General features: G+C 60.0%; 1 protein-coding gene across 3 annotated transcripts in view; it reads right to left on the reverse strand.

Moving 5' to 3' along the window:
* LOC119096397 (platelet glycoprotein V) overlaps positions 1 to 14,680 on the reverse strand; it is a 30,249-nt gene that overhangs the window by 5,318 nt on the left and 10,251 nt on the right. Inside the window, exon 1 of one of the 3 annotated variants that reach the window (XM_037219272.1) lies at positions 4,102 to 4,222. The exons of the other annotated variants lie outside the window; for them this stretch is intronic. The gene's annotated coding sequence lies outside the window, so the exon portion shown is untranslated. Of the gene's footprint in view, positions 1 to 4,101; positions 4,223 to 14,680 lie in introns of those variants that run through there. 3 annotated transcript variants of the gene reach the window in all.

Genomic DNA, 14,680 nt, shown 5'->3' on the forward strand with positions numbered 1-14,680 from the left:
TGGGTTGCACACGGAGACCAGTGTCGAAATGAACAGGGAGGCCAGTGTCGGACTGCACACGGAGACCAGAGTTGGACTGCAAACGCGGGGATAATGTACAACGGTCTGCGGCGAAAGCGTCTGACTGCGCAAGGCGACATTTTGGGCTGCTCTTGGCAGAAAAGTCGACTTCACTCAGCAGAAGTGTCGACTGTACTCGACGACGGTGTCTGAGTGCGCACAACAGCGGTGTCGAACTGCACATGGTGACAATCTTGGCCGCGTACAGCAACGTTGTCAACTGCACACCACTGTCAACACTCTGAAAGCCAACGTGTTAACTGCACACAGAAATAGCACGACTGCCTACGGCTTAAGACACGAATTTTTGGGGGAGGGGGAGGGAGCGGCAGACGCCATCCGGCGGTGAACACAGTCTGGAAAAGGAAGCATTGCTGGGTGGAGACATGAACTTCCAACACACGCCGGCAATTTCGGCGCCAGCCAGAAACTGTCGGTAGCGGTGGTGTCAGCTGGAAAGTGTCGGCAGCGGTGGCGTCAGCTGGAAAGGAGCCTATCGGGGAGCCAACAGGAGGCCGTCCATGACTGAGTCCTGCCTCAGATCGGAGCCGCTGGTTCACATACGTGTGCCTGGCTGCCCACCCGGCCGCTGGCTTCAGGGACTTGTTAATTCCTCGGTGCACTGGGGAAGTCTGCATGTTCGATCCGCCGCTCCCTCGAGACACCCGCTGACACATTCGCGCGTCGCTGTGACATATTAAAACCGGGAGAACCGGACAGCGCATCCCCGGGGCTTCCCGTCGATCCGCCGGATGGGGAGCAGAGGGATGGGGCCGGGCTCTCACACCTCATCCTGGGTGGATACTTCTGTCAGATGCTGGACTTAGACCTCAGCTAGAGCAGCATCGAGAGAAGGGAAATACCTCTCAAAGCTCATCTCGGGCAGACGAGTTCTATCAGATGCTGGACCCAGGCCTCAGCTAGAGCAGCATCGAGAGAAGGGAAAGAGCTCTCAAAGCTCATCTCGGGCAGACGAGTTCTGTCAGATGCTGGACCCAGGCCTCAGCTAGAGCAGCATCGAGAGAAGGGAAATACCTCTCAAAGCTCATCTCGGGCAGACGAGTTCTATCAGATGCTGGACCCAGGCCTCAGCTAGAGCAGCATCGAGAGAAGGGAAATACCTCTCAAAGCTCATCTCGGGCAGACGAGTTTTATCAGATGCTGGACCCAGGCCTCAGCTAGAGCAGCATCGAGAGAAGGGAAATACCTCTCAAAGCTCATCTCGGGCAGACGAGTTTTATCAGATGCTGGACCCAGGCCTCAGCTAGAGCAGCATCGAGAGAAGGGAAAGAGCTCTCAAACCTCATTCCAGACAGAGGAGTTCTGTCAGATGATGGAACGGAGCCTCAGCTAGAGCGGCATCAAGGGAAGGGAACGGGCTCTTGTCCCTCCTCAACTGGGGCAGACGATTTTTGTCAGATCCTGGATCCAGGCCTCGGCTAGAGAAGTGCCCATCCCGAGAGGTTCTCGGTCGTTGGCTAATAGCGTGCTTTTGGGAATGAAAAATGCAACGTACCTCTGGTTGCATAGAATTCATCTGACGTCTCGTAGCAATATCCTGCCGTTATACTGCTGTCAATTGTCCACCCAAATTTGTCTGTTGCGTTGCGTCCTCAGGGGCAGCTGTTGTATATTTTTAAAAGACAGTTATGTGAAAGCAACAGGTAGACGATGACAGCCATTTTGCTGGCGAAATTTCATTACACAAATCACACAAACTACTCTGCTAGCTAACAACGTTTTGTTACATCCAAGCAGTTACTAAGCTTTTTTAAATTTTCAGCCTTCAATAACCACAAAGACAAACATTTATCCATTCTGGAGGCAATTTCACTTTAATGAGCAATGCTGTAGCAGAAAAACGGACGCAGCTGTCCGGGGAGTACGCGGCGCCATTGCAAACTGCCAACGCGCCGGCCTGAGTGGTGGCAGCTTACTGCAATGACAATTAATTAATCCACTGAAGTAGCGATTGCTCACAAAAAAATGCAAAACACCGTGCAACGCTTGCAAATTCTCTACCGCGGGGACGGCTGGTGTTTCTGACCTGTTTCTAACCCACACCAATGGAGAGCGGTCACGCACTGGACGAATACAAGGACAACCGGTTTCGCCAAAACCACATTGAACAGGGTTCATCCTCTACACTGGCACAAAGCGCGCGAACAAGGGCTGCGTGTTACTCCAGTGTCAGTAGGTGCCGCTGGTGCGAAAGTGAATTATGCACCATATGCCGCCGTACATTTTCAGACCTTTCATACGTCCGCCAGCAAAAGTCACTTCAGAGCAAACGGCATTCAGCACGTTTTCGGCACGACTTCAGCCATTAGACAGCCGTATGGCGCCACGAGACGTCACGAGACGTGGCCGGACGCGGCTTCTCGATCCCGAAATGGGCGGAGTGCCGTGCGCACGGGGTTCGCACATACGCCAAAGTCACGTTATGGACAACCACATCCTCACTGGGTCCGGATGTTGAGGCGTGTGGGACTGTGGCGAGAAAATGAAACTGAGTCTGGCATCGGGGCCAGGTGCCGCCCCCGGTTAGTCGGGCATCCACGGAAGCGGGTGGAACGGATGAAGCATGTTTTCCGTGCAGGCCTCGTATAGCAATGTCGTATTTTTGTAGTCAGTTGTACAGCAAAAGCCAAACTGATAGCCACAGCGTCCACTCTCCCGGAGGGTTAGGACTTCCCTGCGCCATACGTTACCCACGCGGATCATGCCTGTCCAGTGGGCAGAGCGGTAGGTACACACGGGACCTGCCCGTGTCCTGTGGTTACAGCGGTCGGTACACACGGGATCCACCCGTGTCCCTTGGGCAGAGCGGTCGGTACACACGGGACCTGCCCGTGTCCTGTGGGTACAGCGGTAGGTACACACGGTACCTACTCGTGTCCTGTGGTTACAGCATTCGGTACACACAGGATCCACCCGTGTCCCGTGGGCAGGGCGGTCGGTACACACGGGACCTGCCCGTGTCCCGTGGGTACAGCGGGCGGCAGACACGGGACCTGGCCGTGTCCTGCGGGCAGAGCGGTAGGTACAAACAGGATCTGCCCGTGTCCTGTGCACACATCGGTCGGTATATCCGGGACACATCGGTGCCCGGTGTCCCGAGAGGGCGCCGCCGGACCCGCCGCTGTGGCACGCCATCCTACCACTAACGCCGGGCCGGGTAATTACCACCGGCTGCGTGTCTGTCGCTGCGGGGGCAGGAGGCGCAGCGCGGCGGTGGTCTGACTCGCCGCGCCCCGCTCCACCGGTGGGTCGAGTCAAGGGGCTGGCTCATCGAGCCAGCGCGTGCCGTGAGCCGACCCGGATCTGTTAGAGTGGCGGACTGTAGCTGAGACTGCGGTGACAGCTCAGTGGTACACCTAAGAAGGCTGGACCGGAATGCTAGAAATGTAGTTCTAGCGGCGGGTGATAGCAAATAACATGGAGACCAGGCCTGATCTGATAAAAAATCGTACGATCTTAAATCAGAGTTCATTCTCCTTATCAGCATCGAGACACTGAGAGGAGGAGTCTGCGACACTCTGAGGCCAATTAAGCTCGCATTTCTTCAGGAGACTATAGTGACTGATTCGCAGGCCGATAACAGCGCCAAGTTGGGATCATATTTAGGAAGAGATAGAACCAGCGCGAGGCAGATACTCCTCGCGTAAAAAGCTGACACTAGTTCGACAAAGTTTGGCTTTACAAACCAATTGTCTGATGTAGAAGCCATTTTTAAAGCTGAATCCAATGGGAAATAGGCTGAGGCAACATCACCTGCGGCGCCATGCACGCATTATCTGAGGATAATCTCTTGCGTTCCACATACATAATGTCGTTACGTAGTAACATGGTGCGCCCAGCTGGTGTCAGTCGAAGAGGCGGAACACGGTCTGTGCCCGAGCGTAAGGTGCAGGTCAAATGTCAAATGTTAACTGAACCCTGGATCTGGAGCCGACAGAAGTTACAAATTAGTTTGCTCCGAAATCGGCCAGGGCGCGCCGCGTTACAGCGCGCTTGCGGGAGGCGCGCCTGACGACTTACCGCCACTGGCGTCCGTTGGGAGACGGGCGGCGCGGCCGCTCAACAGGCGCCGCCGCCAGCTGCGTCGGCTCCGCCCCGCTCGGACAAGTCGCCACACGGCGCAGAGCGTTCCCAGTCGCTCAGCCGCCGCAGCACACAGTGCAGCACCTGTGGAGGCGGCCGCGCCGCAGCCGCCGGTTCGGCCGGCGCCGGTCGCCGGTCGCCGCTCGCGCTCGCTGCCGTCGCCCGCCAAGCGGCGGCGTCCGATCGGACGGCTGGGCCCGGTCACGGCGCCGCGCACGGGCTCATCCACCTCCGCCCCAGCCGCCGGCCAACAGAGGGGGCCAGGTGAAGCTGCGTCACCACAGCCGGCACACTGCCGGGCAGGAAGCAGGGCGGCGCTGCGGCCAACTGCGCCGCCGCGGCCGTCTATCGGGCCGGCGGCGGCCGATAAGGCGTCGCCGTGACCCGATAGCGCGGTGCCGCGCCGTGCGGCGTCGGCCGGGCTCGCCACGGGAGCGGCGCCGGCGGCATCGCACCCTCGGACGCCGCCGCCGCCGAGCCGGCCCTGCGGCAGCGTGCAGCCGCGCCGTCTGCCGGCCGGCAGCGCCTCGCGCGCCCACTCGCCGCCGGCCGGCGGTGGCCTTGATCGGCGGAGCGGAGAGCAGCGCCGCCCCCAGCGCACTGACGCCGCGTGCTGGCTGAAAACGAAGCGCACCGACGCCGCGCGCCGGCTGAGAACGGAGCGCACCGACGCCGCGTGCAGGTTGAAAGCGAAGCGCGCCGACGCCGCGCGCAGGCTGAGGGAGAAGCGCGCAGCTGCGCTGACCCACGCCGTGAGAAACAGCCCAACGCTGTATCTTGGGCCAGAAGCAAACACAGGGTAACGCACCAGAATCAGGACAAAGAACACACGGCTTGTTGTGCTCGGATTTCTTGCCGCAGCCTGAGATAGAGACGGCAACCACAATACTGGCGGGAAAAGCAGGTCATGCGGCGTACACATTCCTTTCCCTTTACTCAGCCGTTCCCGCCACCGGGCTTTACGAAACGACGTCAGTCACGAGGGAGACGTGGCCAGATGCACCGTCGTTAATCGCTTCAGCTTACCGGCGCCACAAAGGTGCCTGAGTGCCGGCGCGTAGATGTAAACTGCTTTTGCATCCGCCGGCCGTCTGGACATCAGCGACATATCGGTGTGACAAATGGCTCCATGGCACGCCATGTTGTATTAAAAGTATACGTCGGCTTAATGAGCACATGCCCACCTGAGACACCAGCATGCCCAGAATGCGGTTGGAGGCCTGTGGCCCTTTGTGCCTGGTGAACAGGTGCCTGTACGCCAGTTGGGAAGCTGCGGGATGTGATAGCCTGCGTCGGTGGAGCTCACTGTCGTGGGCCGAAGCCGCGAGCCAGTTCGGTGGCTGGCTCATTCTTGTAACCACATTGCTAGCCACATGTGTGGCACCGGTTAACGGTCGGAAAGCTAGACGAAAGCGACGCAGTTTCAACACTTGGCCATTTAAAGGCGCGCGTTGCGGGCGGCTTGCCGATCAGGTTTTCCTCATCACTATTAACTCGTCCCTTTTACCCATACCCGGATAGGATTTCCAGCCACCACTTGGTGACGTCACCAACTCCCTTTTCCTTACACCATCTTTTTTCTGCCACCCACCTGTGCCTGCCCGCGTCTATCGCCCGCGCACGAGCCTGGCAGCGCTGCCTCCCGGACGGCGCCTCGGCCCCCGCCAGTCGCGCCACCGTGCGCCAGGCCGCCAGTTCGAGTTTCGCCAACAGCCCTAATCCGGCGGGAAAACGGGCCGGCGTAGTCTGCCCGGCCGCACCGGCGCCGAAAAATCGGGAAGTATGCAAACGGCAGTCGACGTTAATCTCGTTAGCGACGCGTGGCCCCTGCCGGTGAGCGTCACCCCTCCCCTTCCCCGGCCGGGAGCGTCACCCCTCCCCTTCCCCGGCGGCGACCGGCCGGCCGGCGGCGTGAGGCACGGCCTGTTCGTATAGGGACAGCGAGGCACCCCTGCCGTCTGGTGCACCCGGCAGCTTCGCTGCAGCAGCCGTGTCAGGCCGCGTTTATTTGATTCCGTCGTATAAGTTGCTTGCCCCGAGGGCGTTTCGGTCGGCATCCATCAAGCAAAGTCGTCCGATACTTACTTCAAATATGGGAGAACTTTATCTGAAGCAGCCATGTAGTACCGCGGCCTGAGCGTGCCATTCAATGCCAAAACACGGCCGGTGCCGAAATTTCCTTGTTCCTGTCGAGCAAATATGACACCGCACGCGAGTTTCGAGCTCACGTGTTGATGTGTCCTGTGCCCACTGCGCCTGGAACTTGCTGCAAGCCGCAACCAGCATCCTACGCGATACGATACCGGACGGCAATGGCGGAAGGGCTTTCGATAGTTGTCCATTTTGGGAAGGAAAGCCGTCCGAATTCCCAACGCTTACACCGAATTCTGGTTATAAAATCAGTTACTAATCGAAACCGTAATAGTGTCTAGGGTACGACGAGTCCGAGCCATCCCGTGACGGTCTGACCCGAGCCGTCACGTGGCGGTCTGGTCAGTGCTGTCGGGTGAAGGTCTGGCAAAAACCGTCACATGGCCGTCTGGCCGCCATGTCCTAATTACTGGGTGGCACAAGTGTTCAAGTGGAATAATGCAACACCCAGAGGCGCTATATTGCAAGTCCCGAAGCCTGGAGGAAGGGGGGCTCGAGTCCGTCCAAACCATGAAGCCAGGCTCCAGCCATGACGCCAGGCGCATCACGTGACATGCTACTAAGGAAAACGTGTCAACTGGACACCGACAGCTCGCCGGATGGTTGGCCGTCGAGGGCCCGTTCATATTTCAGCAGACATGGCAAGTGTACGGCTCACTTCATTATACTGGTGAAACATTCAGGGACCGGGTGTTCCGAACAAGACAAGCATGCCCGCGACGGCTAGTAAGAGCCCTCCACAGAGTTCGTGACAGGACCAAACGTTCCTGGATTAGACTAGGGATTCTTTAAAGCCAACAACGGTTTTTGGCAGCCGATGGGGTCCCATGGTAAATGCAGTGGCGCAAGCGCAGGTGATGCACGCCTGTCATCAGTCAGGATGAGGTCACTCTACGGTGGGGCAGGCCCACAATTGTTGAGTGGACAGAGGTTCGCTGACCCGGCTACCATGAATTCGTTGGTGACGTCACAGCGCCACCGCTGCCGCGGACGACAACCTGCCAGAAACCGCCTGTCACCCTCGTCGCCGCTGTCACCGCTGAAGCTGTCACCGACTGCCACTGTCACGCCTGTCGCCGCCGCTTCCGTCACCCGCTGCCCACACGCCGCGGCAACAGCTGTGGAACACACTGCGCCAACATGCCGACAGAGGTGCACGTGTGCCTCTCCACATCTAACCGCTATCAGGACAGCGGTCGCCTCGACTAGAGACAGCCCGGCGGTGTAGCATGGCACCCCCTCCTCTTCCGTGACCTGAGCCCGCTGACTGGTGAACACCCGGCTCTTCGCCGTGTGTGTCTGTGTACACGCGTGCGTGCGTGCGTGCGTGCGTGCGTGCGTCGCCCGCGCAGTGCAAGCCTCGACGAGAATTCCACCGTCGTCCCACCTTTTAATTTGACGAGTCGGCGCGACAGGAACAAAGTGTTGAACGCATACTTAATGGACCGGCAATAAGAGAAACTTGGCTGAGCGAAGCCGGCGTTCGGTTTCGAAATTGCCCTCTGTCTGGAACGAGACAAAGGACTAGGCTAGAATTCCACGGCCTCTGCGGTACCTGGCGAACAGCGGTCCGCGGCAACTCGGTGCCGTCGACGGCGCATGAATGTTGACTGGCCTTCTGGACAAGACGCTTAGTGTTTCGCTATCCCGAATTCCAATCGCACAAGCAGTGCCCGATATAGCCAACAGCTATGGCAACAGCTGATGTCAGTTTTTTTACTGGGGCAAGGACACGGACCAGCCAGCCCAACGAGAACGGAGGGACCCGTTGCCGACTGGACCCTGCTGAGAGGGGTCACTGCCGTTCCGATCTGCATATGTCGCCCACTGCAGTCATCCCGTTGCACGTCGCAGGTAATTAAACGAAAACTTCGCGTACAGTTAATCCTTTTAGTCGAACAGCTCCTAATTAAATTCCGAGTCCACTCAGGTAGAAAGTGCAGCCCAGGCTACGCGCCGCTCATTTTTCAAGTCGGCCTGGAATTGGCAGCGGATTAGCCTCGCCGAGAATTAGCCTCGTCCAGCGGCCGCGCACTGACTAACCGGACGCGCGCATACGCACCTGTCGCACGCACCGACCGGCCACTCCCGCGCGACCCACCGTCGGTGGACCGCGCCTCCGTCTGACCTGCCGGGCCCGCCGAGCGTGTGCCACAGTCGCTGACCCAGCGGCGGGCAGAGACCGCCCGAAGTGCCGTGCCTCCCAGCCGCGGCGGACCAAAGGCGCCCCGCTGTCGGCCGAGCAGACCAGCGGGGTCGGAGGCCATGCGACTACCTGCGACAGTCGCCACCGCTCTGCCGCCAGCCAGACGGCCGCGGCCCGGGGCAGCAGACAGCGGCGTGCGCAGCTGTGCTGAGCAGAACGGCGGCGCAGCGGCCGACGCGGCGGGCTCGGCGCGATTCGCGGCGTCGGTGTATATGCCGCCACGCGTGAGGTTTGGTGCTGGGGCGTGGCGGCGGCCACTCTGCACGCGTCAATGCATGTAGAATATTGGATGATCAGACGGCGCTTTACAACAGTTGCTGTGAGAGGGGACAAAGTACATATCAAAGAGAAATGCAAACAAATGCCCTGTAATACTGCAAAGTTTTGACGGGCAACGGGGTACGAATGTTGGGGAGGAACAGGCCTTCCAGCGGAACACTACGCTAATAAATGAGACATTATTACACCCTCAGCACCCTTTCTAATATTGACTGGGCACAGCCACTAAATTGGATTCTGCACTTTTGCAGGTTCACGGAAATGAGCACGACCATCAAAACACAGCAAATGGGCCCACCAACCATATCACCGCATACTTGTCTTATGATGCGGGGTTATCGACCTCAGGCGATCACAAAGTAGAGGGCCCAACCAATAACACACCCAACAAGCGTTTGTAGAACAAACAAACAACGCAATGCACTTGGCCATTCGCATCCAGCTGTTCACGTCGAACCAATGCCCTGTGCCCGGTCCACGTGACTGTCTTGCGTCAGGTCACTGGTCCAGACGGGTCCTGGCTGGACCACCAGGGCGACCACCCAAGACCCGCACGCACGCACACCCGGTCAGCCGACGCTGACTCAGTCTGATCCGGTCTACACCTCAGCGCCGACTGCTGTGAAGCCGTTGCCGGCTGTACAGCGCTCAGTAGACGGGGGCGATACAGCTGCAAGTCGCTTTCAAAAAACAAACACCAGTTTGCATAAGCCATGTACCTGAACAAAGGCCACAGATCACCAGTGTCCCCCGTCCGGACACGGGACGCGCGCGTAGTGAAGAGAACTAACCAAGCACCTACACGGTTACAAACACGCACGCATTTCCCACCGTGTTGCCTCCAAAAAGCGCTGCCAGAGCTTCGCACGATGGCGTTCCGTCTCAGGCCCCGCTTCTCCGGACCACTGCAGCCGCATCAAATCGCCACTGTCCACAGCCGCTGGACATTACGGTGGCTTTTACCTAATTGGGCCCGGCCGCCGGCTGCAGTGCCGTCGGACCCTGCAGCCGGCGGCCGGGCCGCACGGCATCCTGACGTGGCCACAGAGGCGGCCAGCTGCACCTGTCATAGGCCACGCAGCCAGCGTGGCACTACATGTGAATTCCCCTGGACGTGGACCGGAACACGTCCAGGGGAAGTGTTCCGTGAACGTGGACGGAACATGTCCAGGATCGAAACAAGTTCAGAACCCCGTCAGAGCCGAGCTTCTCCCTGTACGTGGACCAGTATAAATCCTCCTGCGGCCAGAGCCGAGCTTCCCCGTGGACGTAGGCCGGTAACAATCTTCCTGCGGCCAGAGCCGAGCTTCCCCGTGGACGCAGGCCGGTAACAATCTTCCTGCGGCCAGAGCCGAGCTTCCCCGTGGACGCAGGCCGGTAACAATCTTCCTGCGGCCAGAGCCGAGCTTCCCCGTGGACGCAGGCCGGCAACAGTCTTCCTGCGGCCAGAGCCGAGCTTCCCCGTGGACGTGGGCCGGGACATATCCATCCTGCGCATGGATCGGCCATTAGAAACATTAGCGGTCATTTCTCACCACGTACCGCCGGCACCATTACCCCGTTCCGGGAGCGTCGGACGCGCCTGCCTTCGGGCACATCGTTGCTCTTCCGTCACCGCACTCCACCGGCTTCAGCTACCCTCCTTTCACCGGAATGAGAAGAGTTCCGAAAGGGTTCACCTCCGGATTTGATAGTGCACGAGCTAGGCGAGTTCACGGGTGGTTGCCACCAACCGAACAGCACTTGACATCTAATCCGACGACGCTGAGTGGTTGCTGAAGACGACTGCTTCTTTCATTCCCATCGCTTAGAGAGAGCTTTGCGCCAGCTTTCATTTTTTCGACATGCCATCATATTCGTTTTAAGTGCTAGCGTTCACGACCTCATGCTTTGCATTAACCGGTAAATGAGTAAAAAGCTCACATCCTGGGGCTTTCAACACGCTCCACACCAGCTGAGTCCCCTGTGTTTTGAGTATTGCCTTTAAAATTGATAACTAATCAGCCCCTGAGCATTGTGTATTGCCTTGAACACCAATGGCTAGCCGCGAGGGAAAAAACAGAATACTGCACAGTCATATGAATAATCCAACTAGTTAGGTTAGGTTAGGTTAGGTTAGGTTAGGTTAGGTTAGGTTAGGTTAGGTTAGGTTAGGTTAGGTTAGGTTAGGTTAGGTTAGGTTAGGTTAGGTTAGGCTAGGTTGGGTTAGGTTAGGTTAGGCCGAAGGCGTTCCATTAAGATGACCCTGAAGAGGATCACACTACGGACAGGAAAACACTGCGGCACGGCCCCCAACCCTGCATATATGAATAAATCCCCACCACCGCTCTGAACCATCTAATGCATGTAATCAAATGGGCTTTACAGAATGTTTCATGGTGGATCCAACTAAGCCAATCACCCCTTTCACGTCCGCATGAAAATGTAATAAGCCCAACTAACGCCAGCCACCGGCGACGCTGCCAGCCCGGGCCGCTATCGCAGCCCATACGCGGCGCCACTCGGGCCTTTGCGGCGGCGCCTCCGCCGGCCGCATGAGGCAGGCCATCACCGCGATACGGAGCGCGGCCGCCTCCTCCGTCTTTCCAGATGGGCGCCCGGCCGGCCGGAGAGGCATCAAGGGCACGCGGCGGTCTGATACCGTCCAATCTCGCCGCTAGCCAGGTGGCCGCGCCGCCTGACGACCGACGAGCCCGGCCCGGAGCACCAGCTCGCGCCGGGGTGAAGAGCTCGCGCCAGGGTGGAGAGCTTGAGCACCGATGACGAGCCCGCGCGGGGGTGACGGGCTCGAGCCAGGTGCAGTGCTCCCTGACGAGGCAGCCGGTGATGACCACCCCTGTCCTGCCGCAGCGGCCGCTGGTAACCAGCCCCTGACCTGACGGGTTGGTAGGTGTCGCCAGAATTGGATCCCGTCCGCCGGCACACGGCGACCTGTCGCGTGCCTGCGCTGCAGCCGCCAACTGGTTTGGCGAGTGCGGACTGGACGGGCAGGCACAGTTCGGGCCGTGGCGGACTGGACGGGCAGGGACAGGGCGGCCGCGGCGGACTGGACGGGCAGGGACAGGTCGGGCCGTGGCGGACTGGACGGGCAGGGACAGGGCGGCCGTGGCAAACTGGACGGGCATGGACAGGGCGGCCATGGCGGACTGGACGGGCAGGGCGCCGCCGAACACGTAGCGTGCCCGCGTCGCCCTCAGCAATAGCAGCACGCGCGCCGTATGGGCCCAGCGGTCGTCAGCACGGGCTCGGCGGCCGTCACCACGGGCTCTGTGGTCGTCAGCACGGGCTCGGCGGCCGTCAGCACGGGCTCGGCGGCCGTCAGCGCGGGCTCTGTGGTCGTCAGCACGGGCTCGGCGGCCGTCAGCACGGGCTCTGTGGTCGTCAGCACGGGCTCGGCGGCCGTCAGCACGGGCTCGGCGGCCGTCAGCACGGGCTCTGTGGTCGTCAGCACGGGCTCGGCGGCCGTCAGCACGGCTTCGGCGGCCGTCAGCGCGGGCTCGGCGGCCGTCAGCGCGGGCTCGGCGGCCGTCAGCGCGGGCTCGGCGGCCGTCAGCACGGCCTCGGTGGTCGTCAGCACGGGCTCGGGACCGTCAGCAGGGCGCCGACAGGTGAGCGGGGAACAGGTGGAAGGCGAGGCCAGGGAGAAGGCACGCTGCGTCGGGAAGGAGGAAGTGAACAGAAGAGGAAAGGACAATCTTAAGAGTGCCGTAAACATGCGAGGTACGTGCAAGGTTAAAATCTGGAGTCTTAAGTCACGATTCGACGCAGGATCCTGAACCACTGCTTATCTTCCCTTCGAACGCAGTGTGCCTTCTCGCTACCTCGACCGTCAATAAATAGATGTATGATACATCTATTTTTCCATTCCCAGAGATATTCTACTAAGAATAGTGCTATAATGGCTGTCTTATCTATATGCACAATGTTCCTTGCAAATGCACTTGACAACTTATATAAACTCCACTTTATATGTATCTAACAACTCGGACAAATGGATATCTTGTGACCGGTCCCTGTCCTGATGAGGCGACCGGTGTTGTCCGGCCTATCCTAGCGACCCCAGTGGCTCGGATCCTACCGATCCTGGTGGTTCGGATCCCAGCGACCCTGGTGGCTTGGATCCTACCGATCCTGGTGGTCCGGATCCCAGCGACCCTGGTGGCTCCGATCCTACCTATCCTGGTGGTCCGGATCCCAGCGACCCTGGTGGCTCCGATCCTACATATCCTGGTGGTCCGGATCCCAGCGACCCTGGTGGCTCCGATCCTACATATCCTGGTGGTCCGGATCCCAGCGACCCTGGTGGCTCCGATCCTACCGATCCTGGTGGTCCGGATCCCAGCGACCCTGGTGGCTCCGATCCTACCGATCCTGGTGGTACGGATCCCAGCGAACCCGCTGGCAGTTACGCCCATGTATTAACCGTCATCGGTAGTGGGGATGCCATGAATTACGACTCCATGGGTATGTTTAAGCGTGCACCATGCCCTGCCACATGCATCACTAGGATCCCAACGGCGCATGCTCATCGCGATCAGACATTTTACTCCCACTCACAGGGTATATCTACAATCGAGTTTTGCATAACGGAGAGCAAAGAGCCCATAACTCCGCCTGCCTCCAGTTTGACACCAGTTCCAGGTGCGATATAAGGGAGCATTACCGCCAAAGCAGCACAATCTATCGAGTTTGGACGATTGCTGACTGGCCGAGAAAGATGGCCTGGCCGGCGAACAATTTCGCTGGCTGGCTAGACAGATGGGTGGCCATCTGTTTGGCCGGCTAACCTGTTACACAGGCCGGCCCGAATGGTGCCCCCCCCCCCCGCGCCAGCTCCTACAAGCGACACTCAGTGGGGAGCGTGGGCCGGATCGGACCATCCACCGCCGGCCGGAGCCGGCACAGCCCATGGCCAGCGACGCCCCGGAGCAGCGGCGTAGCCAGCCAGACCTGGCACACCGATACCGCCCGCGGGCGCTGCGGTCTGAGTCCAAGCACCGAACAGTCAGGTCCGAGTCCTAGCGCCGAACAGTCAGGCCTGAGTCTCAGCACCAAACGATCAAGTCTGAGTCTCAGCACCGAGCAGTCAGGTCCGAGACCCAGCACCGAGCAGTCAGGTCCGAGACCCAGCGCCGAGCAGTCAGGTCCGAGACCCAGCACCGAGCAGTCAGGTCCGAGACCCAGCACCGAGCAGTCAGGTCCGAGGCCCAGCACCGAACAGTCAGCAAGCTTGTTCTTGCCATCGCCTACGACTGGAGCTGGTTCGGGGCTTGGGTGGCACTGAAGAGGAAAAGTTCACTGCTCGTCGCGGGCCGCGGCAGGTCGGAGCTGAGCCGGCAAGCCCGCGCCACTGCTGGCTCAGGCGAACGGCAGACTGGTGCACGCCGGAACAGGCGTGACTGAACCAACGGTAATTCAGCACCTGAGGCATCGGCGCCGCATGCCTGACGACTCACGGACCTTGAGCGGCGCTGCCTCCGGCTGTTTGTCACGGACAGGCCCAAGCGGAATCCGCCCCTCAGCACGCCGCCATGCACGGCACAGCGCGGCCGCCGAGCCCGCCAACGCCGGCGACACGTCACGGCAGCACTGGGGACCGGCGCAGGCCCGGCCCGCGCACCGCACACCGCACACCGCACCCGGCCTGTACGCCGCACATCGCTTGCTATCCGGGCCTGGCCGTGCGGCGGCGCCGACAGTGCACTCCGCACCGACACCTGAGCGAACAGGAAACCAGATACCGGAGCCGGCACCGGTCAGCGGCAGCTGCTGGCTGGCGCGGCCCCGCGCTCCAGCGGAGCCGACGCCGGTTAGCGGCAGCTGCTGGCTGAGGGGCCCCGCGCTCCGGTGGAGCCGGCACCGGTCAGCGGCAGCTGCTGG

The sequence above is a fragment of the Pollicipes pollicipes genome, unplaced genomic scaffold (genome assembly GCF_011947565.3).
Source record: "Pollicipes pollicipes isolate AB1234 unplaced genomic scaffold, Ppol_2.1 Scaffold_4295;HRSCAF=5057_pilon_pilon_pilon, whole genome shotgun sequence".
NCBI classification, from domain to species: Eukaryota; Metazoa; Arthropoda; class Thecostraca; order Pollicipedomorpha; family Pollicipedidae; genus Pollicipes; species Pollicipes pollicipes.